Genomic DNA, 26,431 nt, shown 5'->3' with positions numbered 1-26,431 from the left:
GGAGTTGCCGTTCACGTGTGGGACTGGATCGAACACAACTGGTGGTAACGGCAACTGGGACTGGTGCGTTTGTTTTGATTCTAGGCTCCTCCCGTTTTGCCAGTACTGTGGTACGAGTACGACTGATAGCGTGTGGTTTAGGAACAGGGCGTTTTGCACAAATCCAGCGCTCCCTTTCCTTGGCTGTGACGTAGCCACGTAAATCTCACAAGCAGCGCGGATGTGATATTTTTCTCTGATGTCGCGTTCACGTTACGTGGGAAGAATCGGAAGAATCAGCTTCCGACTGGGAAACACCATTCACGTCAGCCTCCTAGTTGTAATTCCTACTAGGACATATGGGATTTTTTATAGACCCCGATATCTCCCACTTCGCGTCACGAATTGCGGAAGTATGGATGTGGGCGTTTTGATCGAGTCAATGCGTGAAGGCTTCCTAGTTGTAGCAACGAGATGTCCTCTGGTTCTTCCGCTTCTTCCCACGTAACGTGAACGCGACATCAGAGAAACACAACATAATAAGTCACCTGAAACATGAATGAATGAAAACTTTATTAACAGATTGCAGAATGGGTACAGTACAGTACAGCTCAATACATACAATTGTTAAGGGGATGCAGACCAGAGAAAGACTTTCGTCTTGTTTACATCAGGGTCCCCCACATCACCACCGTGGTGTATTAAAATCCGACGACGCCGAGCAGCTAAAGGGGACATTTACCAGCACAAAGTGTGGATATATTATGATTTAACAAGTCTTATCTGTCCAGGACGATGACAACATTATTGCAGGTAAGCTACCTAGTACTACTAACGTTATCACGCTAGCTTGGATGCTAACTAACGTAATGTGAATGAATGAATGAAAACTTTATTTAACAGATTGCAGAATGGGTACAATACAGTACGGCTCGTTAAGGGGATGCAGACCAGAGAAAGACGTTTGTCTTGTTTACATCAGGGTCCCCCATTTTCAATTCATAGTGATCATAGAAAACATATACGTTACCACCTAGCCACAATCTATGGTATTTCTAGGTTACCACATGGGTGGCGCATGTGAACACTTTGTGAATTATGTGAGGGTGTATCATGATGATGGTAATTTGGCACTTAACGAACGTTACCTATCTCTTTGCCGTTTTGCATAGTGCACTGCATAGTACCAGAGATGACAAAAGTTATGTGGTAACATAGGTCGCATCACTGCCAGTAGTCGGCATATTACCCAATTCTGACTCTGGTATTAGTCAACTAACGTACTGTTAGCCAGCTACTGTAATAACGAAACTGAAATATCTAATGATGATAGTCAATCATAAAGACAGAAAACACTCTCATCACAGACAAGCTGGATACCTAAACATGTCATGGTGAATGAATGAAAACTTTATTTAACAGATTGCAGAATGGGTACAATACAGTACAGCTCAATACATACAATTGTTAAGGGGATGCAGACCAGAGAAACACTTTCGTCTTGTTTACATCAGGGTCCCCCATTTTCAATTCATTATAACATAATGACATACAGATAGACAGTAGTGCTACATCTATACATGACATACCAGATTTGCAAATACAGTACTGTTTGTGATACGAAAAGAGTCCAGAAAAGAGAGTATATACATTTGACGTATTATTATTGTATTGTGATATGTTTTGTTTCATGTTGGATTTTTTTTTTTTTTTTTTTTAATAATACAATAAATATCGGGGGGGGGGCCCGAGCTGTCAATCTCGCCTCGGGCCCGTGGGGCATTCCAACCGCCACTGGAGACAGAGATATGGAAAGAGAGAGAGCGAGACTGAGACTGAGACTGAGAGACTCTCTGTTGCTGCCTGCCATAGACTGAGGGACAGTGAGTGACAGTCACCTGACATGTTTATGCCGTAATATTATTTTTTATGATGATCATTTTTGTATGTACTATGACATTAATATCTGTTTTGTAATCCATGTTTATGTTATTAATCATTTGCTTTGGCAACATGTACAAGTTGTGTCATGCCAATAAAGCCATTTTAATTGAATTGAATTGAATTGAGAGAGCGACTTTTGATATTCTTTATTAAAACATCTCAGTAGAGACAAAAAACCTCACGGCATCTTCATAAAACCAACACACACTCTCACACACGCTCACTCACCTGCACACACACATACACACAGACACACACGCACACACACACACAAACACCCCAATAAATCCAACATTTTTCTTCAGCACACATAAACACACTTGACAGTCAAATGCATATGTCTGCTCAGCCCCTCCTCCCCCACAGTACATATTGCATTCCCCAGTCCCCAGGCATTCATGAACGCACCAACATCATGTCTCAGTGAGAAATACATGAACTCTAACCTACGGCGTGCAGAGATCATACCCCTCAACATAGGCACTGATTCTGAGAGAGAGAGAGAGAGAGAGAGAGATAGAGAGAGAGAGAGGGAGAGAGAGAGAGAGAGAGAGAGAGAGAGAGGGAGAGAGAGAGAGAGATAGAGAGAGAGGGGACAGAGAGAAGAGAGGAGTAGAGAGGATATGAGAAAAGAGGAGAGGAGAGGGGGAGAGAGGAGAAGGGAGAAGAGAGGAGAAGAGAGGAGAAGAGAGGAGAGGAGTGGAAAGGAGTGGAAAGCATAGAAGAGGAGATGAGAGAATAGAGAAGTAGAGAGGAGAGGAGGCAAAGAAAGGAGAGGAGGGGAGGATGGGAGAGGAGATTAGAGGAGGAGGAGGAAGAAGAATGAACTCAGGGACATTGCGTAAGCTTATTCTGACACAAACTTTTCAGTACACTCTTTCAGCTTTATACTGTGTGTGTGTGTGTGTGTGTGTGTGTGTGTGTGTGTGTGTGTGTGTGTGTGTGTGTGTGTGTGTGTGTGTGTGTGTGTGTGTGTGTGTGTGTGTGTGTGTGTGTGTGTGTGTGTGTGTGTGTGTGTGTGTGTGTGTGTGTGTGTGTGTGTGTGTGTGTGTGTGTGTTGTGGTGTGTGTGTGTGTGCGTGCGTGCGTGTGTGTGCAAGTGTTTGTTTATAAAAGATGGATTTTCCTCCCCAATGGAGGGAGATATTGGTGTGTCGGTGAGTGTGATTGGTTGTTGGCCCTGAGGGTCTGTCCCCTATTCTCCTATTATCCTCTGACTGGCTGCTGCGTGACCAATCAGGTGACCAGAAATCCACCACAGTGATACGATGGTGACACAGTCTCCGTGGGTGTCGGTGTGACGTCTGGAAACGTCTGAAATGTTTCATCTCACTGTCACGCATGCACACACACACACACACACACACACACACACACACACACACACACACACACACACACACACACACACACACGCACTCATACACACACACACACGCGTGCGCACACACACAGTGAGGTGTTTGACCCTCTTGTCTTCTTGTCTGCAGGAGATCGCTGCATATCTCATCACATTTGAGAAGCATGACGAGTGGCTGACGACGTCGCCAAAAACCAGGTAAGGAACGCACACAGACACACACACACGCACACATGTACAGACACACACACTCAATCTCATTCTCAATCTCAATCTCATTCTCATTCTCAATTTCATTCTTAATTTCAATCTCAAACTCATTCTCAATCTCAATCTCATTCTCATTCTCAATTTCATTCTTAATTTCAATCTCAATCTCATTCTCATTCTCAATCTCATTCTTAATTTCAATCTCAAACTCATTCTCAATCTCAATCTCAATCTCATTCTCAATCTCAATCTCATTCTCAATCTCCCCCGTGACTCACTGTGTTTAAATCCCAACGTCTAAGTGGTTTGTTTGATGAAAGCATTAGAGACATCTGTCTCTGTCCTCTGTCTCTGTCTCTGTCTCTATGTCTCTATCCTCTGTCTCTGTATCTCTGTCCTCTATCCTCTGTCTCTATCCTCTGTCTCTATCCTCTGTCTCTATCCTCTGTCTCTGTATCTCTGTCCTCTATCCTCTGTCTCTGTATCTCTGTCCTCTATCCTCTGTCTCTATCCTCTGTCTCTATCCTCTGTCTCTATCCTCTGTCTCTGTATCTCTGTCCTCTATCCTCTGTCTCTGTATCTCTGTCCTCTATCCTCTGTCTCTGTCTCTCTGTCCTCTATCCTCTGTCTCTCTGTCCTCTATCCTCTGTCTCTGTCTCTCTGTCCTCTATCCTCTGTCTCTCTGTCCTCTGTCTCTCTGTCCTCTATCCTCTGTCTCTATCCTCTGTCTCTGTCTCTCTGTCCTCTATCATCTGTCTCTATCTCTGTCCTCTATCCTCTGTCTCTATCCTCTGTCTCTGTCTCTGTCCTCTGCCTCTGTCTCTCTGTCCTCTATCCTCTCTGTCTCTGTCCTCTGTCCTCTATCCTCTGTCCTCTGTCTCTGTCCTCTATCCTCTGTCCTCTGTCCTCTGTCTCTGTCCTCTATCCTCTGTCCTCTGTCTCTGTCCTCTGCCTCTGTCTCTCTGTCCTCTATCCTCTCTGTCTCTGTCCTCTGCCTCTGTCTCTCTGTCCTCTATCCTCTCTGTCTCTGTCCTCTGCCTCTGTCTCTCTGTCCTCTATCCTCTCTGTCTCTGTCCTCTGTCCTCTATCCTCTGTCCTCTGTCTCTGTCCTCTATCCTCTACCCTCTGTCTCTGTCTCTGTCCTCTGTCTCTGTCCTCTGCCTCTATCCTCTGTCCTCTGCCTCTGTCCTCTGTCTCTCTGTCCTCTATCCTCTCTGTCTCTATCTCTGTCTTTGTCTCTGTCCTCTGTCCTCTGCCTCTGTCCTCTGTCTCTGAAGGATGTGCTGACAGAATCTTCTACACGGCGCTCAGGAAACATGGATGTTAAAGCAGCTCGTCAGCTGGAAGTGTATTAATGAATGTAAATGTATGAGGATAAGTGATGTATAATTCAGCTTCCAGGGGAGGAGGGTGGTGGGGGGGTGAAGGGGGGAGTCGGGAGGGGTGGATGGGTGTGTGTTTAAGAGAGGGGTGAGCGGGGATTCATATTGAAATGTGAATATTCATCATCAGTCCAAATGAACCATAGCTGGTTAGTTATTATATAGGGGGGGGGGGGGGGGGCGATGAGGGACAGGGATGAAGGATAGGATAAGATAAGATAAGATATTCCTTTATTGATCCCTTGAGGAAATTCAGCCGTCAGAGCATCATGGGGGAGGGGGGAGGGCAGGTACAGGTATGGGCGGGGGTAATAGTAGAAAGACATAAATATAGGCAATACAATTTGATCTAAATATAAAGATATGTGAAAATAAACAGTGTAAACAATATAATTAACTTTGAATATTAAAATACGAGAAAAATAAGGCTCAGAGATTATATTATACGTTACAATAAATATAGGCAATAAAGAATTTGAATCTGAATATATACTATGAGTAAAAGTAAACAGTATACACAAGTAATAAAGTCTCACCAGAGTCCTCGTTCAAAACGGAGAGTCAGTGACATCATTCAGTCAGTCCATGTGCCACAGTGTGGTGGTGAAAGGGTTAACCCTGCAGTGTGGTGATGAAAGGGTTAACCCTGCAGCGTGGTGGTGAAATGGTTAACCCTGCAGTCTGGTGGTGAAAGGGTTAACCCTGCAGTGTGGTGATTAAAGGGTTAACCCTGCAGTGTGGTGATGAAAGGGTTAACCCTGCAGTGTGGTGATGAAAGGGTTAACCCTGCAGTATGGTGGTGAAAGCGTTAACCCTGCGGTCTGGTGGTGAAAGTGTTAACCCTGCGGTCTGGTGGTGAAAGGGTTAACCCCGCGGTCTGGTGGTGAAAGGGTTAACCCTGCAGTGTGGCGGTGAAAGGGTTAACCATGCAGTGTGTGGTGATGAAAGGGTTAACCCTGCAGTGTGGTGGTGGTGTAAGGGTTAAAGTCCCAAAAGGCTGGTCGATGTGGGACAGCGAGCTCATCAAATTTTTAGGCTTCCTATCCTCTTGTCTCTTTTTTGGCTGGAAGAAGCAATTCATCATGGAGTTAGTAGTAGGTGATATTAGGGCTGAATCCTCTACATTTCATATCAATAGCCATACATTCGCATTGAGCAATGCTGCTGAGTATTTAGCTTAATGTGAGCTCACTTATGGATGACAGGGTTATGTACTGTATGACACACTGAACACTGAACACTGAAGAATCATGAAACCCATGCACCTGTTGTTGTCCTGGCAATGGGTAGAGTCTAATAAAGTCTACATTCCCTTTTCACATTGTGACAGACTCGGGGGTGTGTTCTGAGTTGTCAGACTGGATTTACCAAAATACACACGGCACACAGTAGAAGCAAGTTTAACAGCTGTTTTAATGTTGTTTAGGGTGGAAAGGAGGGGTTAGTGTGATCGTCAGCCAGTCCGTAATCCTAGAGAAGCGTCTTGGTCCGTTAGCGGGGGGGTTCGGTACACAGAGAGCGGTTCTCGTACGGGCGGTGGGGGGGGGGGGATGATCGGGGAGAAGAGACGTCAGACAAGCAGGGGTCGATGCACAGGCGGGTTCTCATACGTTCAGGGGATATAGCACGCAGCAGGGTCCTGCTTCCGAAAGCAAACACAGCACGGGGTTAGCACACAGACAGCAATCTTCCTCCTCTTCTCCTCTTCTCTCGTACTCACGTACAGGTTTCGCCTCAGCTACTCCAATTCATTCATTGTCACACTGTCTCCATTTTCTATGGTGTGGTGATTGCGCTCACCTGTCTCTGGCACGTTTTGGCGCAGGTGCGCTTCATCTGCGCTGATGCGCTCTGCTCTGGCGGGAGTTTCTCCGGAACTCCTAATATGGGCAATATGCCCCAGTACCTTGGCCGACACATAGCAGCCATCTATTGCCACGCCAGCCGGTCTGCCACACATTTTTTTACACATTTTAGTTTGTACCACCAACATGTGTATTCATTAAACACTACAAAGTGACACATTCCATGTTTCTGAAGTGGATTTTGATCACGCACACTGCATAGATAGGCCTCATATCTGAGTCCAGTCAAGTTGTTGCTCTGATGTGTAGAAATGTGTTACAACAAGTATTTATATAAGTAGGATGGAGCTAATTAAGTGAATGCTCTGTTCTCCTCGGTTGGCGCCACAAGGAACATGCGTCTGTCTCGCTCTGTTCTCCTCGGTTGGCGCCACAAGGAACATGCGTCTGTCTCGCTCTGTTCTCCTCGGTTGGAGCCACAAGGAACATGCGTCTGTCTCGCTCTCTTCTCCTCGGTTGGCGCCACAAGGAACATGCGTCTGTCTCGCTCTCTTCTCCTCGGTTGGCGCCACAAGGAACATGCGTCTGTCTCGCTCTGTTCTCCTCGGTTGGCGCCACAAGGAACATGCGTCTGTCTCGCTCTGTTCTCCTCGGTTGGCGCCACAAGGAACATGCGTCTGTCTCGCTCTGTTCTCCTCGGTTGGCGCCACAAGGAACATGCGTCTGTCTCGCTCTCTTCTCCTCGGTTGGCGCCACAAGGAACATGCGTCTGTCTCGCTCTCTTCTCCTCGGTTGGCGCCACAAGGAACATGCGTCTGTCTCGCTCTCTTCTCCTCGGTTGGCGCCACAAGGAACATGCGTCTGTCTCGCTCTCTTCTCCTCGGTTGGCGCCACAAGGAACATGCGTCTGTCTCGCTCTCTTCTCCTCGGTTGGCGCCACAAGGAACATGCGTCTGTCTCGCTCTGTTCTCCTCGGTTGGCGCCACAAGGAACATGCGTCTGTCTCGCTCTGTTCTCCTCGGTTGGCGCCACAAGGAACATGCGTCTGTCTCGCTCTGTTCTCCTCGGTTGGCGCCACAAGGAACATGCGTCTGTCTCGCTCTCTTCTCCTCGGTTGGAGCCACAAGGAACATGCGTCTGTCTCGCTCTGTTCTCCTCGGTTGGCGCCACAAGGAACATGCGTCTGTCTCGCTCTGTTCTCCTCGGTTGGCGCCACAAGGAACATGCGTCTGTCTCGCTCTGTTCTCCTCGGTTGGAGCCACAAGGAACATGCGTCTGTCTCGCTCTCTTCTCCTCGGTTGGAGCCACAAGGAACATGCGTCTGTCTCGCTCTCTTCTCCTCGGTTGGCGCCACAAGGAACATGCGTCTGTCTCGCTCTCTTCTCCTCGGTTGGCGCCACAAGGAACATGCGTCTGTCTCGCTCTCTTCTCCTCGGTTGGCGCCACAAGGAACATGCGTCTGTCTCGCTCTCTTCTCCTCGGTTGGAGCCACAAGGAACATGCGTCTGTCTCGCTCTCTTCTCCTCGGTTGGAGCCACAAGGAACATGCGTCTGTCTCGCTCTGTTCTCCTCGGTTGGCGCCACAAGGAACATGCGTCTGTCTCGCTCTCTTCTCCTCGGTTGGCGCCACAAGGAACATGCAGTGGCGGCCGCTGGGTACTTCGCCACTAGGGGCGCTATACCAAATATTTTGCAAACATGTACAGTACAGTACTGTACCACGCAAGACTCATGGCAAGACGTGAGCGATTCGACTCACGCTCACGGCAATGAATCGGCTCTTATGAACGAGTCGCTCAGCTGTTACTACAACAACACACAACCAGTCAAATAAAGTATAGTCTAGACTCTAATTCACAACTTGAAACACAATATAAATAGAAAAGTTAGAAACAAAACTCGCCCGTCTCCAAACACAGGCAGATCTCTCCCTCTCTCCTTCTCTCTCTCACACACAGCGCGACGTGGAATCGATTCGTTACACAATCAGACCTATTATATACCAAGAATAACTTCAGTATGAGTACAGGGCTGTACACATATTTTGCATATTGTTAAACGAGCCAAGGCTAGCTATTAAACTATCGATATGAATCGAAAATCTGGGACCCTGATGTAAACAAGACAAACGTCTTTCTCTGGTCTGCATCCCCTTAACAATTGTGTGTATTGAGCCGTACTGTATTGTACCCATTCTGCAATCTGTTAATAAAGTTCTCATTCATTCATTCATTCAAACATAGACGATATTGAACAAGCCATAATCCACGTATTTTCAATCCGAGAGAGCTGCAGTAGTTAAATCAATGAGCCATCGACATAGTCAGTGTGGTAAGTAACGTTATTATTGCATCCAAGATTGATACACGGCTGGCTAGGCAGTTGGTAGTCATAGTCTTGTGTTATAAAATAAATAAACAATCAGCAATGTCTCGCTTCATGAATGGCCAGCAGTAGCCTGCTGTACTAAACAGTACTGCTCCTAAAAAAAACTATTTACAAACGTTAACGTTAAGCACAGAGAGAGAGAGAGAGAGAGAGAGAGAGAGAGAGAGAGAGAGAGAGAGAGAGAGAGAGAGAGAGACTCACTGTTTAGTTGAAACGTCCAGGGCAGGAGAGCTTGATAAACGTGTATAATCCGCCATATAGCCAAGTTTCAAGTTTCAAGTTTCTTTAATAGTTGTCATACAGAAGTACAGAATACTTTTGTACAAAATGCTTCTTACTGTTGCGCTCCAGAGACTGTGCAAGACAAGATAAGTATGAGATAAAAACATAGTAAAATTAGAAGTAAAAAAAAGAGGTCACAGTGTTCAGTTTAGACATATGTACAATGTTCGATGCAGAATAGACGTAGTTACCATACAATATACAATACTGTGCAGTGTACTAATATACAATACTATATAGTGCAAGGCAGAAATGGAGAAATGGGACGAGGTGCAATTTAGGTACAATTCACAGTAGGTGTACGAGTTGTAGTGCAAATCCTTTATCAATAAATATAAAGTGTAAGTGTGTTTGTGTGATCTAAAGTGTGGAGAGTGGGTGCTGCAGTGTGTTGTTTGTTTGAGTGAGTGTGTGCGTGTGGGTGTGTGTGCTGTGTGCATTTGATGGTTGTTGCATAGTGATTATTGTTCGTTTAGCGATTATTGTTCGTTTAGCAGCCTGATGGCCTGGGGATAGAAGCTTCTTCTGAGTCTTTCTGTGCTCGCCTTAAGACTCCGGTATCGCTTGCCTGACCGCAGCAGTTCAAAGAGGCAGTTGTTCGGGTGGCTCGAGTCCTTAATAATTCTCTTAGCCTTCCCCTTGCACCGCTTGTTGTAAATGTTCTGGAGGGTGGGAAGCCCCCCTCCAATTGTGCGTTCGGCTGAACGTGTCACTCTTTGTAGTCTGCTACGGTCTTGTGCAGTGCTATTCCCAAACCAGGAGGTGATGTTGCCGGTCAGGATGCTCTCTATTGTACATGAGTAGCCAAGTGTTAGCTCGTTAGCACAACACTCAACAAGTACATTCCTTTGTCCATTTCCGCTCGAACAGACTGCAAACTACCTGGCGTTCTATCGCCATGCTCTAAGACAAACTCTAACCTTAACCAACTTTGAAAGAGTGCCTAAGCTTAACAGTCTAAAGAACTTGCAGTCACGGCACGCTCTAAGACAAACAACCTAGACCAACCTAGGAACCAACCTAGGCTAGAAAGCTAGAAGCTAGAATTGGAACATTAGAAATTGGATTCGGCCAATCAGAGATCGTCTCTGTGAAATTCTGCCACGGAAAAAAATACTGGCGTCGGCCAATCAGAGAGCGTCTCCGCGAAATGCGGCTACAGATATTCTTGACGCTACTGGCTAGACCGCTTCAAATCGCGCCCGGATTCCAACATAATAGTCATATTTCAACGCACAACGCGTTATGCACTGATTGGCTGTGACGGATACAGCGATCAAACTGTGACGCGCACTCAGAGCGCTATCGCGTATAGCCCGGGCCGAGAAATACGAAAAAATAAAAAAAAATAAAAAAAACGTGATGTCACTTCCTGCTCTGGAAAACGAGTGTTTTTTAATTGCGATAATAACATTATATTGTGCATTGGAAATACAAACATACTTAAAATGAGTAAATATTATTCATTTTAAACATGTTTATATTATTTATAGGGCTATAAAACAAAAAACAAAAAGATACCTTTTCTTGTTCTACTCTCATATAACCAGGCAGGGCCTGAAGGGGGGGCGGCGCCCTAGCGCCCCCCAGTGGCGGCCGCCACTGGGAACATGCGTCTGTCTCGCTCTCTTCTCCTCGGTTGGCGCCACAAGGAACATGCGTCTGTCTCGCTCTGTTCTCCTCGGTTGGCGCCACAAGGAACATGCGTCTGTCTCGCTCTCTTCTCCTCGGTTGGCGCCACAAGGAACATGCGTCTGTCTCGCTCTGTTCTCCTCGGTTGGCGCCACAAGGAACATGCGTCTGTCTCGCTCTCTTCTCCTCGGTTGGCGCCACAAGGAACATGCGTCTGTCTCGCTCTGTTCTCCTCGGTTGGCGCCACAAGGAACATGCGTCTGTCTCGCTCTGTTCTCCTCGGTTGGCGCCACAAGGAACATGCGTCTGTCTTGCTCTATTCGTTGACCTTGCATGCGTTCAAAGTGCTCTAAACTTCTCTCAGAATTCCAAGGAGAGAGCATCACATGGGGACTGCTGTCCTCTGTTCAAACCTTCTGAGCTTTTAACTAACCACTCATTCTTATTAGTGTTAGGTGTAGACTTATGTCTGTTCATCTAATCATGATATTAATTGCCCATGAAGAAAGAAATGTCATAATCTATCTGCAAGTTTCCCTAAAAGCTCAAAATGCTGTGTTTATGTCTGGATTCCATATTTTAAAGCCAGATTCTACAATTCAAGTCAAGTCAAGTCAAGAGTTTTATTTGTCACGGCATACAAGCATACAGTGAAATGCGGGGGTCATGCCCGCAACGATTGTGCAATAATACAATAATAAGAATAAGATGAGAATAAGACATTTGTGCAATAATACAAGTAATAAGAATAAGACATAACAGGTATATGTACATAAAGTTTACAAAAAGCATGTTAAGACATGCTAAGGTCCTGCGATAGTGCAATACACTGTTAGCTACAGATGAGGCACTGGGTCTTATGTACACTACTATACAATGCTATACTATACAATCTACAGTTATACTATGTGTCCTTATGCTAGCTTGCTATATCCATCTGTTTACTATACAATAACCACTCCCGTTCTTGTTTTTAAAGTGACCTTTCATTGTGTAAAGTGACCGTTGAGTGTGAGCGTGTGCAGCATGTGTGTGTGTGTGTGTGTGTGTTCATGCTGAAGTGACTGCTAGTGTGTGAGCGTATACAGTGTGTGTGTTGTGTGTGTGCTCATGTGTGCTTGTGTGTCGAGAGTTCAGTGTTCAAGACTCTGATGGCCTGGGGGAAGAAGCTGAGCCGAAGTCTCTCTGTCCTAGTTGCTGGTGTTCGCAGGCGTTGTTGGGGTGGTGAGGGTCTTTCATTATTCTGCAGGCTCTGGATTTGCACCTCTTGTTATATAAGACCTGCAGGGGTGGTAGTGCAATACCCGTAGTACGCTCAGCTGAGCGCACCACTCTCTGTAGGGCCTTCTTGTCCTGTGCCTTGCTGTTTCCATACCAGGCAGTGATAATAATAATTAATAATTTAGGACCTGCTCAGAGGTCATCAATCGGCACGCATGCGATTCGTCTCTGCGATTAACATATCCCATCGTCCTTCCCCCCCAAGGGCAGCCGGGAGCAGACAGGCGTCAACGTGAGCCGCGCCAGGGGACCAATCCAAGTGCTCCTGTCCGTCTTCGTCAAGGACGCCACAGCGTTAGCGATCTTGTTGTTGTGCATGTTTTTCCATTGGGTTTATCTTATCGGGGGGGAAACCCTTGCGAGCACGGGGAGAACATGCAAACTCCACACAGAAAGGCCTGGGAGATACCCCACCTGGGTAAGTGGCATCATGGAAACCTGGTCCCCAAGCGGGAATCGAACCCTGGACCTTTTTGCTGTGAGGCGACAGTGTTTGACCACTACACCACCGTGCCGCAGTGATGTTTCCAGTCAAGATGCTCTCTACAGCTCCGGAGTAGAAGGACTGGAGTATCTTCCCCGATACTCTGAACTTCCTTAACTGTCTCAGGTGGTAGAAGCGATGCTTCGCCTTCTTTACGACTGAGTCTATGTGTGTTGTCCATGTCAGGTCCTCTGAGATGTGGACCCCCAGGTACTTGAAGCTGCTCACCCTGTCCACGGTAGCCCCGTTTATCCTCAGTGGTGTGTGTGTCCCCTGCTGTGTTCTCCTAAAATCCACGATCAGCTCCTTGGTTTTATCAATGTTCAGGAGCAGGCTGTTGTCCTGGCACCAGCGTTCCAGTACCTCAACCTCCTCCCGGTAGGCCTTCTCGTCGTTGTCAGAGATCAGCCCCACCACCACTGTGTCGTCCGCAAACTTCACTATGGAGTTGGAGCTGAACTTGGCCACACAATCATGTGTGTATAGTAAATACAGCAGGGTGCTCAGGACACAGCCTTGGGGGGACCCGATACTCAGGGTGATGGTGTTGGAGGTCTGACCCCCCACCCTGACCGCCTGAGGCCTTTCACTCAGAAAGTCCAGTATCCAGGCGCTCAGAGCGGAGCTCAGACCCAGCTCGATCAGCTTGTCCACCAGTCTGGTGGGGACTATGGTGTTGAACGCTGAGCTATAGTCAATAAACAACAGTCTCACATAGCCCCCCTTCCGTCTAGGTGAGAGAGGGTGCTGTGCAGTACTTGGGAGACCGCATCGTCAGCGGACCTGTTTGGCCTGTATGCAAATTGCATAGGGTCCATATCACTGGGGAGGGAGGCACAAATGTAATCCTTAACCAGCCTCTCAAAACATTTCATGACCACAGAGGTGAGTGCCACCGGTCTGTAGTCATTAAGACCTGTTGGGGAGGATTTCTTTGGTACCGGGATAATAGTAGACACCTTGAAGCAGGCAGGGACCACGGATTCAGTCAGGGATAGATTAAATATGGTGGTGAACACTGGGGCTAGCTGGTTAGCACAGGACTTAAGTATACGTCCTGTTATCCCATCTGGGCCAGCTGCCTTTCTGGTGTTCACCCGCATAAATGCTCTTCTCACACTGTGTTCCGTCAATGAGAGAGTGCCCCCGCCCCCTGCGAATGCCCCCCCCTCCACGACGGCCGGTGCGTCAGTGACGTCGTTAGCCGGTGAGCTAGCGTCGCTACTGTTTGCACCAAACTGTGCGTAAAAGGAGTTGAGCTGGTCCGCGAGAGTCCTTAATTTCCACCAAACTGAAACTATTAGCGTCAAAGGAAAGGTAGGCCAGTTGATATACTGTAAATAACTTTATAATAATCAGCGACTTTGTTGCATTGGCAATTTGCACGCAGAGCAGCGGAGAAAGCTGATGGCAAAGTCACCAACGATGGAGGCTGTTATGTCCTGAGGAAATGGTAGAACTGCACAATATGAACCTGCTGGCGCAATTCAACTGACAATATTAAAGCAATTATAAATAAATCAAGAAAAGAAATAGCCCCTTTGAGCATCTCAATGTCCCCCTTTCAACCGCTCTGCACCCAACGCCCCCCCCGACACTCTGTGAAGGCCCCTGGGGGTCGGTGCGCCCCCTGTTGAGAAACCATAATATAGAGCCTTTCTAGTACAAGTGCTACTCAGAGTGATTTACAACGGAATGACTGTAAATGTTTCCAATACGGTAGGGTTGCCATGGTGATGTGAAATCTCCCATGACTAATAAACTCACGGCAACACCGGAATTACCGGTGACACAGGACATTTTTATAAAATGACGCTCAATATCTGTAGAGCGCTTACTTTGATCCTTAAGCGGCTACATTGATCCACTGTGTCTGTCTTTTTTATTCATTTTCAATGACTAGTATCCATTTGTTGGACAGACAGAGTTGACGTTAGGTTCTAGTTTAAAAATAAACCAAGGGACAGTAATAAACCTTCCGGCAATTTTCTATCCTTTCACTGACGGTTCAATGTAGCTGCAGCCTTATTTAACCCTTTCACTACCACACTACAGCATGTTAACCCTTTCACTACCACACTACAGACGGTTAACCGTCTGTAGTGTGGAAATTAAAGGGCTAACCTTCTGTAGTGTGGAAATGAAAGGGCTAACCTTCTGTAGTGTGGTTGTGAAGGGGTTAACCCTTTGTCGTGTGGCAGTGAGAGGGTTAACCTTCTGTATTGTCACAGTGAGAGCGTTAACCATTTGGTTGTGTGGTAGGGAAAGGGTTAACACATCGAACAGACATACTGTTGCTGGTTAGCTACTAGCTAGTTGACTAGTTACGCACAATTGGAGGAGGGCTCCCCACCCTCCAGAACATTTACAACAAGCGGTGCAGGGGTAAGGCTAAGAGAATCATCAAGGACTCCAGCCACCCGAACAACTGCCTCTTTGAACTGCTGCGGTCAGGCAAGCGATACCGGAGTCTCAAGGCGAGCACAGAAAGACTCAGAAGAAGCTTCTATCCCCAGGCCATCAGGCTGCTCAACGAACAATAAACACTATACAACAACCATCAAATGCACACAGCACACACATCCACATGCACACACTCACTTTAAACAAACAACACACTGCAGCACCCACTCTCCACACTTTAGATCACCTAGACACACTTTATATTTATTGATAAAGGATTTGCACTACAACTTGTACACCTTACTGTAAATTGTACCTAAATTGTACCTCATCCCATTTCTGCTTTGCACTATATAGTATTGTATATTAGTACACTGCATAGTATATTGTATATTATATGGTAACTCAGTTATGTCTATTCTGCATCGAACATTGTACATATGTCTATACTGAACACTGTGACCTCATTTTTTACTTCTAATTTACATGCTATACTATGTTATTTCGTACTTATCTTGTCTAGCACAGTCTCTGGAGCGTAACAGTAAGAAGCATTTTGTATAAAAGTATTCTGTACTTCTGTATGACAACTATTAAAGAAACTTGAAACTTGAAACTTGAGTTGAGGTAGTTGACTGGTTAGCACTGAATTTGCTACAAAAGTCATGTTGTCTGAGAGCTTCCCCCTCACCAAAGTTAAATCTACTCTAAATTAAAGTGAAACGTAAGCTACTCTGTACTGCAACCAATAATATAGATAGGCCAGTAGCGTGGTTGGGGTGGAGCTGGACTCCCTAGCGAGGGTGGCGGAGAGGAGGAGCCTTGCTAAGCTCCAGGCCATCAGGGAAAACCCCTCCCACCCACTATACACAGACTTGGCTGACAGGAGGAGCATGTTATAGGATCACACTACCTAAATGCAGCACTGAACGGCACAGGAAGTCCTTCATTCCAACAGCCATCAGACTATACAATGCATCACTGTGCCTCACTGCATCACTGAGCACAGAGTGACAGTTACCATCTTCCTGGACTCTTAGTTTTGAAACAGCACAGTGCAATATTACACCTACTATAGACCTCAGTATATTTTTACTGTATTTATTTACTGTATATTTTATTCCATTTTTATTTTATTTTATTCTACTCTTATCTTAGGCAATTTGATTTGATTTGTTTTGTTATTCTTATTTGTGACCAGTTCTGTTTACATTTTTAAATGTTTAAATATTGAGCGATTTGCAGTGTCAAATTTCCCTCGGGATAATAAAAGTATTTCTATTCTATTCTATTCTATTCTAGACTGTCTGCGCAGACACGTTCAGTTTATAATGTTGTCTGACTAAGTACTGATAACACGCTTAGTATTTACATCTGGTCTAATTTCACTTTGGGTTTGGCTTTTAACACATCTGTAGATACTATATCTATATCTGTACATATCCCTTAACTACTCTTACTAGTTACACTGCTGGCCAGTATGACTTACAACCATATTGTCTTTATACCTGTATCAGTGTACATATTACTAATACTACAACTCTGTACATCTGATTAGTCAATACAGAAAAATCACTTTGAGTGCTAATGTATTAGAGAAAAATTTTTGAACACACTGAAATAAAATATTGTTCCTTACTCTTTTGTTGACTTGTTGCCAGATTCCTGTTTTTAAGTTCCAGCATAGAGGTATGCGCTGGAAAACACAGCGGTTCCATAGCCTGAAGTCGTATTTAGGCCAGGGCCCCGTTCCCCGTACCTGGATAACTGAGTTAGCCGGATAACTTTCGGGTAAGTCTGACTTAAGCCGGACTTTCCGATTCCCCGTACCTGGATTTTCCAAATCACCATGACAACAGATCCAAAAGTTTGAGCCTGGTCGAAAGCAGAGTTTAAGTTCAAGTTAGCCGGATCAAGCAAAGCCACGCCCCCGCAAAGAAAGTGACAGCTCGTTTCCTGAAATTATTCCCACAGCCTAGGATCTGCGTTATACCATTCTGAATTACGTTTTTGTGCTCCATTCTTCCAGAGGGGTCTTTTGAAATGTAAAATAGACCCAAAATGCTGATACTAAATTCACTTTGTCCTAAATAATGCACGTTATATACCGTGGCGCTCGCTCGGTGCAACAACAACAAAATAAAGAATATTCTAAACACGGGTCTCTCGTTCATTAATGTATAAACAATGAATTTATCCCATCTGGCACAGTGGCGTAGCGGTAGTGCTCAAGCCTGGCAACCCGGTGACCGGTGTTCGAAACCCTGTGTTTCCAATATAACTTTTTGGAATATAATATTAATGATTATACGCAAAGGTAGCCTAGTTTTAAGTCAAAATATTATAAATCTACATGCATTGAGGATGTCATTCTTTATATAGCTCTCAACGTGCACCAAATTGAATTATTCCTATATTGCAAAAAGAAGGAGACGACTGGGTCTCGAACCCCGGTCGTCTGCGTGAAAGTCAAAAGAAGAACCCGTTACACCACAGAGAAGATAAGTAATATATCGACCATACATCAATCAATGGGTAAGGGAGCCGTATCGTTATTCTGTATAACAGTTTTACTAATTATTTTCGCTAGCAAGATCTCATTTGATTATTCAATCCAGCAGGCAAGTTTAAAGAAATATAATCTGATTGATTGAGGTAATGAGGGACTTGAAATTAGCCTATAGATAACGCATTTAACTTGTCGGCGAGGCGATTGAGCCGTACTGCAATATGTTACTAAAGTTTTAAATCAATTAATCAATCAATGCCGCTAGAGAATCAGGATCTCTGCTCTCGACAATTGCTGCCTTCTCGGCTGAGGCGGGCACGCGCACTTATCCTGGGTCGCAAGTCTGGCTTGAGTTAACGAGACTGAATCCACCTTCGAGGAACAGGAAAATCCCGGCTTCAAACATCGGGTTAACTGAATCTGGATAATGACATCTTGATCGACTTAGTTGAACCAGGTACGGGGAATAGGGCCCAGGTCAACATTTTATATAAAATATATATATATATATATATGAATACAACACTGGTACTTGCTCATTATATAACTATATTCATAAAGGAATAGAACAAGGGTGTTTTTCAATATGTATTGACAGACTTTGAAGGCTAATATATCTCTTTGTAGATACAGTGTCAGAAGCACACAGGAAGTTGAGAGACTAAATCGGCGAGCTGGTCCTAGAAACACAAGGTAAATAGATACATCAGTGTAAAGCATGGCATCCTAGAAACACAAGGTAAATAGATACATCAGTGTAAAGCATGGCATCCTAGAAACACAAGGTAAATAGATACATCAGTTTAAAGCACGGTGTCCTAGAAACACAAGGTAAATAGATACATCAGTTTAAAGCACGGTGTCCTAGAAACACAAGGTAAATAGATACATCAGTGTAAAGCGCAACAACAACGCCCTCTACTCACTCTGTCCTTGTGATGCTGAGAAAACGTGTTGCACTGCTGTGTCTGGCCTCTGGGGTGGAGAGACTCTCACGGGGAACAGAGGTTACGCTCATGTTGTTTTTATAACTTACTTTCATAATCCCACGGGACAATGCATTGGGAAATTGTGTCCCACGAGGACATCTACCCTGTGAATATTTCCGCTCGGATCGGAATACGGGCATATGCACGTGAGAGCTTGTGCAAAATCTGCGAGATTTTTCCACGTCGCGCCTCGACCTTTTCCCAACGTTTTCGCTGATGGAAGTGCCTTGGGAAATCGTGCCCCCCACCGAGGTCTACCCCCGGGAGAAATCTTGCGTTGATCCGCGTACGGGCGCGCGGCGCGTGGGAGCTTGCGCTAAATCACCCAAATCATTCCACGTCGCGCAAAACTTTTCCCCCCGACATTTTCGCTGATGTTAGTGTTGTTAGTGATGTTAGTGATGTTAGTGTTGTCGCTAAAGCTGGTAGACTAAAGTGTGAGGCAGCTGGCGTGGGGGAGGGGGTAGGCTGGTGGGGGAAGGGGGAGGGGGAAAATTATAAATAAATAAAAAGTAAGTAAGTCAACCGTAACCTCAGGATCTATATTTGTGACCGCTGACTCCAGATCAGCTGAAGCTCTAAACTAAACCTGTATGTGTCCTCTGTTAGTGAACTGAAGGACTGTCTCAGGATCAGCCGGGGGCTCTATATTGCTGGGGATGTATTTCTCATTGATTGGTTGCCGTGGTGAAGCTCAGGCAACAGTCATACTACCGAGCAGCAGTTAGATATAATCCCATTTACACATGACACCGGGCCAGATTAGAGCAGATTACACCTAATCTCATCAAATGGAGAGGGGCTGAACTAACGGAGATAGTGGTGAGTGTGTGTGTGCATGTGTGTGTGTGTGTGTGTGCATGTGTGTGTATGTGTGTGTTTTTGTGTGTGTGTGTGTTTGTGTGTGCATGTGTGTGTATGTACAGCAGTTTGCGGCCTGAGGCCAGATGTGTGTGTGTGTGTGTGTGTGTGTGTGTGTGTGTGTGTGTGTGTGTGTGTGTGTGTGTGTGTGTGTGTGTGTGTGTGTGTGTGTGTGTGTGTGTGTGTGTGTGTGTGTGTGTGTGTGTGTGTGTGTGTGTGTGTGTGTGTGTGTGTGTGTGTGTGTGTGTGTGTGTGTGTGTGTGTGTGTGTGTGTGTGTGTGTGTGTGTGTGTGAGAGTGTTTGTGTGTGTGTGAAAAATATGACAATTTCAAGACATCCTCGAAATAAGGACACTTACAATGTAAGTCTACACAGTATGTAATTTCCAAATATTTAACATAAAGAAACATGTGAGTGTGTGTGTGTGTGTGTGTGTGTGTGTGTGCGAGTGCGTGAGTGAGAGTGTGTGTGTGCGAGTGTGTGCGAGGTGTGTGCTTTGTTTCAGTGTGCACTTGTGTGTATGCATCTGTCCACGAGGGTGTACTTGTGAGCGTATTTGTATGTGTATATATGTATGTGTACTTGTATTGGGTGACTGTGTACTTGTGTGTGCACGTGTCTGTGTACACGTGTGTGAGTGTGCACGTGTGTGTGTGTGCACGTGTGTGTGAGTGCACGTGTGTGTGGACAATATAAAGATAACAATCAATGACCTTCACTTCTCCTCTGAGACACCTCATCAGTTACAACTAATGACTACCTCCTCTCTCTCTCTCTCTCTCTCTCTCTCTCTCTCTCTCTCTCTCTCTCTCTCTCTCTCTCTCTCTCTCTCTATCACTCTCTATCTCTCTCTATCACTCTCTCTATCTCTCTATCACTCTCTATCTATCTCTATCACTCTCTCTATCACTCTCTATATCATTCTCTCTCTCTATCACTCTCGCTCTATCATTATCTCTTTTGATCACTCTCTCTATCACTCTCTCTCTATCATTCTCTCTCTATCACTCTATCTCTATATTACTCCCATCATCCTTATACTTCTCTCTCTCTCTCACTGTCTCTCTCTTTCTATCATTCCCATCCTCTACCTCTCCCTCCTATATCTCTCTCTTTCTCCTTTTCTCTCTCTCTATCTATCACTACCGTCCCCCTCCTCTCTCTATTACCAGACTCACTCATTTACCCGCCCAATCTGTCCCTTTATCTCTCTCTCCCTCTCTCCCTATCTATCTCAATTCAGTTCCAATTCAATTCAATTCAGATGGGCTTTATTTGCCATGTTTTCAAAGTTTCTTTGGGTGTTTGCAATTTGTGGGAAGTATATGTCTCTGATGTCTTGGTCTAGTGGGCAGGTTGTTAAGAGTCTGTCTTCTCTTGGGAGCCAGGTTTGCCTACGGCGGCCTCTCTCGATGGCTAGGCTGTGCTCGCTGAGTCTGTCACTGTGTACTCTCTGTTTAGGGCCAAATATTCTTTCCAATGTGTCAGATAGTTTTTCTTTTTGTTTTCTTATAATTTGGTTTAGTCCAGTGTGGTTTCTGTCTGGTGGCTCTGCTTGTGTTTGTGAGCAGAGTCCCACAACCAACTGGCTGAGTGGGCATCTCTCAAGGGTCTCTCTGTAGGTGAGGGCTTTGTTATGGAGTGTGTCTGGGTCACTTTATTTTAGGTGATTATAGAAGAAGACACAGAAAAGGGTTGGACTCAAACTGCACCCCTGTCTGACCCCACGGCGTTGAGGAAAGAAGTCTGTGGGCTAGATCCACAAAGAATGGATTGCACGGAGCAAGTTGCACCCTTACTTACAATTCATTATGAATTGAAAATGGGGGACCCTGATGTAAACAAGACGAAAGTCTTTCTCTGGTCTGCATCCCCTTAACAATTGTGTGCATTGAGCCGTACTGTATTGTACCCATTCTGCAATCTGTTAATAAAATGTTCAATCAATCAATCACCGTGCAGATTGATTGATTGCATGGAAATTTTATTAGAATGGGTACAATACAGTACGGCTCAATACACACAATTGTTTACATCAGGGTCCCCCATTTTCAATTCATAATGAATTGTAAGTAACGGTGCAACTTGCTCCGTGCAATCCATTCTTTGTGGATCTAGCCCTGTGTGTTTTTCCTATGAGGTTGTAGGTTTTCCCTCCAATGCCATTTTCTAATAGCTTGTACAGTAGACCCTCGTGCCAAATTGAGTCGAATGCTTTTTGGAAGTCAACAAAACAGGAGTATAATTTGCTTTTGTTTTTATTTATTTGATTGTCGATTAGGGTGCTGAGGGTGAGAATGTGGTCTGTTGTACGGTGATTTGGTAGGAAGCCAATCTGTGATTTGCTCAGGGCATTGTTGTTCGTGAGGAAATGTATGAGTCTGTGATTGATAAGATAAGATGATTCTTTATTAATCCCCTTGGTAAATTCAGGTGTCAAAGCAGCATGGGGGGGGGGGGGGGGCACAGGGTGGGGGGATACAGAGCTTCACAGTCCTATACAGTCCAGTATCTATATACACTATAGATACAATATAAAATTACAAAATACAAGTGTGTGCACGTGGATATGAGTTATCACGTCCCGAGTTCTGACAGCGATAGTTCTGGCAGCAGGGCCGGTCGTCTGAGCCCTTGGTTGTAGAGCCTGATGGCTGCCGGTATAAAGGACCGGCCCAGGCGATTTGTGGTGTGTCGGGGGGGATTAGTCTTTGGCTGAACGGGCTCTTCATTCTGGCTAGCTCCCCATAGAGTGGGTGGGAGGGGTTCTCCGGGATGGCTTCTAGCTTTTCCCCCATCCTCCTCTCAGCCACCACCTCTAGATTAGCCAGCTCACCACCCACTACGGAGCTAGCCTTCTTCACCAGCTTGTTCAGCTTGCTGGAGTCCCTCGAACTCGAACTGATGATCATACAGAGGATTTTTCCAAGGGTGCTGTTGACACCGATCCCACGGTAATTATTGGGGTCAAATTTGTCTCCACTTTTGTGGAGCGGTGTTATGAGTCCTTGGTTCCAAATATTGGGGAAGATCCCGGAGCTAAGGCCAATGTTAAGGAGTCTCTCTGTCCATAGACGCCTACGTAATAGAGCAGCCGAAGCACGTGCTCCAGGAGTATTGAACTTGGGGGAGCAAACTTGTCTCTTTGCTCCCTCACTTTTTGATCATATGATATATCCCCCCCCAATATATAAATATTATCTAACCATAACTACGTAATTTCAATCAAATTAATAATACGCAATGACACTTAATAGCAAGTTTTTAAGTTTCCAAAGATTGCGACACCCCCCTGCCCGATATGGTTTGATCCAGTGCCTCCCACAGACAGAGCGGAGCCCGGCCGGCGCACTCCAGTCTCACAGCGCTGCAGCCTCCAGGTGTAAGCTGGTAGGCAGGCAGGCAGGCAGCGTGAACACTTTGTCACAACAGCAGGATCTTCCACTAAGTAAGTTCAGTTGTTCGAACAAACTATTATGTTAGACATCATCTTTACTATTGAGTGGTATAACTTCTACCACGCAATACAATAAAATTGTTTCATGGTCCGAAATGCCATCTGGTCATACCAATAATAATAATAATAATAATAATAATAATAATAATAATAATAACAAAGTTTCCCTCTGGTTGGCGTTAGCTTTAGTGCTAGCCGCTAGCTAACGTTGTCATATATCTAGATATGTGGTGTCGTCAGCTGGATAACGTTGACTTCGTTTGCAAATTTTAACGTTCGCTATGGCAGACGAGCAGGGCCGGATTAACGACGGCCGCGGCCCGTGGGCCTATAGTGACGAGGGCCCCCCAAATTTTTTTTTTTTTTTTTTATAATAATAATAATGCAATAAAAGTCTGAAAATGAAGGGATTATGTCCATGAGTGTCATTTTTAGAAATTAAGGCCTGCCTCTTATATAAGCCTCTAATAAAGGCCTGGTGCTCTTTGCAGCTGAGGTAAATAGAAGACCCGTCCTATATTTGAGGATTTACGGTAAATCAAGATGTTCAATTATCTTAAGGTACAATACCTGAAATGAAAATGTGTGTGTGTGTGTCCAGCCAACCAGGTAACATGGCAGAAAAAAGAAAGAATACAGACATCGGAGCATTTTTCAGTACACCAAAACGCAAAGTAAGAACCCTAGTAGCCTAATAGCTCAAAGACTTAAAGGGCGGGCTCCACAAATAATGGATTGCACGGTGTTAATTGCACCCTTACTTACAATTCATTATTAATTGTAAATTAGGGGACCCTGATGTAAACAAAACAAAAGTCTTTCTCTGGTCTGCATCCCCTTAACAATTGTGTGTATTGAGCCGTACTATATTGTACCCATTCTGCAATATGTTAATAACATTTTTTATCAATCAATAACAGATTGCAGAATGGGTACAGTACAGTACGGCTCAATACACACAATTGTTAAGGGGATCCAGACCAGAGAAAGACTTTCGTCTTGTTTACATCAGGGTTCCCCATTTTCAATTCATAATGAATTGTAAGTAAGGGTGCAATAGAAATGTTTCATAATGATGTTCAGTGTATTCATAAGTGTATTGCTCTCCTTAATGTAGAATGATATGGTGACTGTACAGACTCAGGAAGGAGAGAAAGAGACCCAAGAGTTACAGGTAATGGGAATATCAGACAGTCAGCTTAAAGTGTAGGATAACATAACAAATTAAGACACAAATACTTGGATTATATATCCCCCCCTCTCTCCCTTTCTTTACAGAGTAGCATAAAGATTGTGTATTCAAACCGGTTCAGTGTATTCATAAGTGTATTGCTCTCCTTAATGTAGAATGATATGGTGACTGTGCAGACTCAGGGAGGAGGCAGAGAAGGAGAGAAAGAGACCCAAGAGTTACAGGTAATGGAAATATCAGACAGTTTAAAGTGTAGGATAACATAACAAATTAAGACACAAAATAGGCTATATTTACAGCAGACCCTGTTATTGTTCCATGTTGGTATTTTTTCTCTCTTTCTTATTAAAAACTTGGCCTATTTGAAAGGAGATTGATTTAATAAAAATAAAAGAGCGAAAAATCAATATACAGTATATATACAGTATATATATATATTAATATATTATTATTATTATAGTAATTGGCTATCATACTGCAATATAAACTGAGTTTTATAGTGAAAAGAGCAGCTTTATTAGTCAAGATTGAAGGCTCTATATTGCAGGAAATTGCACGTACAGGTTCATTAAATGAAAAAAATATCTGCCGTGGAGGGGGTCGTGCCGGACACCCTCCAAACCACCCCTTGCATGTCAAAAAAAAAAAAAAAAAAAAAAAAATATTAAAAAATATATAAAAAAAAAAAGCACCCCCACTTTCAACTATAACTAGGCGGCCATGTCTCTCTCTCTCTCTCTCTCTCTCTCTCTCTCTCTCTCTCTCTCTCTCTCTCTCTCTCTCTCTCTCTCTCTCTCTCTCTCTCTCCCTCTCACTCTCTCTCTCTCTCTCTCTCTCTCTCTCTCTCTCTCTCTCTCTCTCTCTCTCTCTCTCTCTCTATCTATGTCTCTCTCTCTGTCAATTCAATTCAATTCAAATGGGCTTTAGTGACATGGAAACATACGTTTACATTGCCAAAGCCAACAAAACAAAACAATCAAGCAGAGAAATCAAAAGAAATCAGTACATATAGAAGGAATTTCTTGTATGATTGACAGTCTTTATGGTGGTTGTATTCCGTTGGATGTCCTTTTCTTGTCACAGCAGCTCACAAATATTGCTGTCTCTTTCTCCCTCTCTCTCTCTCTCACGCTCTCTCTCCCTCTCTCTCTCCTTCTCTCACTCTCCTCTCTCTCATTCACTCTTTCACTCTCTCTCTCTCTCTCTCTCTCTCTCTCTCTCTCTCTCTCTCTCTCTCTCTCTCTCTCTCTCTCTCTCTGTAACTGTGGAGAAGCTTTTTATCTCCCCCCACATTACAGTACGGCTACAATCAATAGCATTTATGTTTGTTTGAATCACAAGATTTCAGAGAAACACTGATACACACAACACACACACACACACACACACACACACAACACACACACGCACACACCACACTCCCACTTGGCCTCTCACCCACAGACTGACATTCACGTGTACAGTATGCATACATAATACATACACACATACTGTACATATTCATACACACACCCACCTGGGCACTCACCATAGACATGACACACACGCCTGCACACAGACACACACACGCACACGTGCACACACGCACGCTCACATAATGCACATCTCATCTATCTTCTCCGTAACATAATTAGAATCAGCAGCTCTGCGATGAGTCACACGGACGTGAGACAGAGTCACTAAACTGGGCTCTGAGGGAGAGGTGGGGGAGAGGTGGGGGTCTGAGGGAGAGGTGGGGGAGAGGTGGGGGTCTGAGGGAGAGGTGGGGGAGAGGTGGGGGTCTGAGGGAGAGGTGGGGGAGAGGTGGGGGTCTGAGGAGAGGTGGGGGAGAGGTGGGGGTCTGAGGGAGAGGTGGGGGAGAGGTGGGGGTCTGAGGGAGAGGTGGGGAGAGGTGGGGGTCTGAGGGAGAGGTGGGGGAGAGGTGGGGGTCTGAGGGAGAGGTGGGGGAGAGGTGGGGGTCTGAGGGAGAGGTGGGGAGAGGTGGGGGTCTCTGCTCTGACAGAGAGGTGGGGGTCTCTGCTCTGACAGAGAGGTGGGGGTCTCTGCTCTGACAGAGAGATGGGGGTCTCTGCTCTGACAGAGAGGTGGGGGTCTCTGCTCTGACGGAGAGGTGGGGGTCTCTGCTCTGAGGGAGAGATGGGGGTCTCTGCTCTGACAGAGAGGTGGGGGTCTCTGCTCTGACGGAGAGATGGGGGTCTCTGCTCTGACAGAGAGGCGGGGGTCTCTGCTCTGACGGAGAGGTGGGGGTCTCTGCTCTGACGGAGAGGTGGGGTC

At 45.2% G+C, this 26,431-nt stretch overlaps 1 protein-coding gene across 1 annotated transcript in view; it reads left to right on the top strand.

The window, feature by feature from the left end:
- Positions 1-3,418: 3,418 nt before the first annotated feature.
- Positions 3,419-26,431, top strand: part of LOC311247619 (calmodulin-binding transcription activator 1-like) — a gene marked incomplete at its 3' end in the record, with an annotated part of 123,976 nt that continues 100,963 nt past the window's right edge. Inside the window, exon 1 of the mRNA XM_084338643.1 lies at positions 3,419-3,480. The remainder of the gene's footprint in view (positions 3,481-26,431) is intronic.

Source organism: Notolepis coatsorum, assembly GCF_963971535.1.
Source record: "Notolepis coatsorum genome assembly, contig: SCAFFOLD_575, whole genome shotgun sequence".
NCBI lineage: Eukaryota > Metazoa > Chordata > Actinopteri > Aulopiformes > Paralepididae > Notolepis > Notolepis coatsorum.
Note: the sequence above shows the minus strand (reverse complement) of the source record. Positions and strands in the feature narration are given on the sequence as shown.